Raw genomic sequence first — 2,910 nt, 5'->3', positions numbered from 1 at the left:
TCCATGTCCTCCTTGTGCTGAGGGCTCCAGAGCTGGATGCAGGGCTCCAGGGGAGGTCTCCCCAGAGCAGAGCAGAGGGGCAGAATCCCCTCCCTCGATGCTGGCCACGCTTTTCTTGATGCAGCCTAGGGTATGGGGTTTTTTAATTTTTAATGAACGAAATAGCTGGGATATCTGCTGAAGCACCTTGAACTGCCTAGCATCCCACAACCAGAGAGCTGCTTAGCCTGCCACTTACGCTAGGCTGGAACAGTCTCTGGCCAAGCACGCCCCTTAAAATTAATGGCTTTGGCTGTTCAATTAGACTAAACAAGGACAAAAATCCAATCCGGCCTGCCTGCTTCAGAAGAGAAGCTCCATTTCACATACTAATTCAAAAGTGAGCAGGAGCACTCAGACATATACACCCTCTGCAGGTGGGATGGTATAGCCATACCCCGCTTTCCCCTGTCTCTTCACTTTATATACTGAAGGGTTTCGTTTCATTACATGGATGTTAAAGTGCAGCACACAGTGTAACTTCAGCATAAAGCAAGAGTTAATTGCAATAAAAAACAAGGCCTGCCACGCTGCTAGCAAAGCATCAGCCTTCCCTGTTAGGCCAAAACAAGGAAGTACATTCATACCACATGGAAAAACAAAGCTCCTCATAGGAAGCCTGACTGAGCCTCCTCATACCCAAGCATGCTCATTAGAGACAACAGGAGCGGACAGGCTGAGCTCAGTAAAACCAGTTACACACTTGATGTTAGTCCTAATCCCATGCAGAGTTTCTGTTTACTGTTTTTCCTTTAACCAGTCAAGCATTTGCCAGTCACGATCTGACAGGCACGAAGCACAGAGGTGTAATATTAAGCACGTTAACTGTGCTTGGCGTTCCGATTCCATGGGATATTTTGGAAACTCCGGCAGTTTCTTCTCCTGGATTTCTCCAAAGGGGGCACGGCAAAGCGTCGCATGGCCGCTGTTCCTGGAGGCTTCACGCAGTAGCGGGGCTCTGCTAGGGGGATGCCAGGCAGCGTCCCCGTCCGGAGGGCCTTCTTGCGGATCAGCAGTGGAGCTCCTGCTCCTCTAGCTGGAGCGGGCCGGGATGCACCCCAGGGAAGCACAAACAGGGGGATTCAGAGGAAGGGAAGCGCTCTCTTTGCTGCTGAAAGCAGGCTTTTGTGCTGCTCTAGAGCATCTGTTAATAACAGCATCAAGCCCCAGGCTCATGAATGTATTTTGCACCCATCCCTTCACCAGTCCTATTTTCACTAAGCAATCCTTTTTATTACAAGATTAAAAGAACACAGTTGCTCTAAAAACAACTAGTTCTATTTACTGCAACGACTGTGTTAGTATTTATTTTTACGATAGTCCAAACAGTGTGCGCTAAGAGGGATAACAAGAGAGGCTCAAACTGTGAAAATGTGTAGCATCAATTTAAAAAAAAAGATTTAGATTATAACCCCAGACAACCAAAAATGTTGTTTGGGTTACCATGAAAATAATAATAGTAATAAAAAAAGGTTCTCTTATGCAATTACAGCAGGCCTATTAAAGGCCACTAGCCCACAATCACAACCTGGTGTCCAGAAGGGACCTTCTGCTGAACATTCAGGATGGGCACTTTGTCCCTTGATAAGCTCCTGAGCCTTGGACCAAGTCCAGAGACGTATGTAAGGATCAGCTGCCATTTCAGATCAGTGTTTGGAGGGACTGGTTTTATTCTAGGAAGGATCATACCATGTCCTTGGTAAGCTTCCTACTGGAATGCAGCACTCAAACTTCCTTTGGCACATTTAAGCTCTGAGCATTTTCAAAGTTTGAGTCTAGGTGTAAGCATCTAAGATATCACCGGACCACGAGCACAGCTACTGTAGCACTGTGATAACCCACAGGCAATTTCTCCTATACAAAATATAAACGTTTCTGTTGAAATCCACCTAAACTCATCACTTCAGACTTTTCAGATGATGGTTCTCTTCCAAGATCATAATGTTTATACAAGTGCTGAAATCTCAGCGCTGGCAGGGAAACAACATGACTTTGCCTCTAATTCACTTGGTATTTTAGCCTCACTAAGTTTTAAAGATAGATATTAACTCTGCACTCCAGAGAGGTCTACCTGGCTGATAGCAAGTCATATGCCAATTAGAGGGATTCCCCACGTGCTGGTGTCTGGTTTAAAATGAGCCAAGGGAGAGGGGGCTAGGGGCTGCCTATTATTCCTGGCCTTTAAAATTGATCTTCTCTAGAATGAAAGTCTTCTAAGATAGCACAGTCACGACCAAAGCACTTTTTGAAGGTAAAGCAAAAAGTGTGCCAAAGCTATATATAGTCATTGTTCCCAATAGGAAGCGAGCGGGCAACACGTCAAGAGCACAGGACTGGAAACCCCTGGAAGAAGGTTACAGAAATCCTATAGAATCAGGACAATGACTTTTCAGCGTACGTTCAGGATTGCTGCTGATGTTATACAGCACCACCGAGCTTAAAGAAATCGGTGAATAGGATGTTACAGCCCCTTCCCTTCCTCCTCCTTCCTCCAGCATGCAGACTTGCAACACGTGCTGTAAATGTAAATTCAAAACCAGCTCTCCAAAAGAGGAGTAAAACACGCACAAGGGCAGATACCACGCAGAACGGCTGCCACCGCTTTCACACCTTGCTTACCTGTTATAACTTGTTCGTTGGCCCACAACCTAAAAGAGCTCCAGCTATTTGTACCGTACAGAGCTTTAGGAGGATTACTTCTCCCCGCTTCTCTCAAATCGCATTTGGATCAAATCAAACCAATTCATGAACGAGAATTTATGAGACAACGTCTGAACAAGTGAGTATCAACGTAACTACAAGGGCCAGCACGTGCACGTATTCCAATTTACAGCCTGAACATCTCCCTGTTGCTGCATTTGTGCGGTAGAT

The 2,910-nt window shown here is 45.8% G+C and overlaps 1 protein-coding gene across 3 annotated transcripts in view; it reads right to left on the bottom strand.

The window, feature by feature from the left end:
* The window catches only part of BTBD2 (BTB domain containing 2), a 31,141-nt gene that overhangs the window by 13,627 nt on the left and 14,604 nt on the right, over window positions 1-2,910 (bottom strand). The window lies entirely within an intron of this gene.

Source organism: Egretta garzetta, unplaced genomic scaffold, assembly GCF_000687185.1.
Source record: "Egretta garzetta isolate BGI_Z169 unplaced genomic scaffold, ASM68718v1 scaffold418, whole genome shotgun sequence".
NCBI classification, from domain to species: Eukaryota; Metazoa; Chordata; class Aves; order Pelecaniformes; family Ardeidae; genus Egretta; species Egretta garzetta.
Note: the sequence above shows the minus strand (reverse complement) of the source record. Positions and strands in the feature narration are given on the sequence as shown.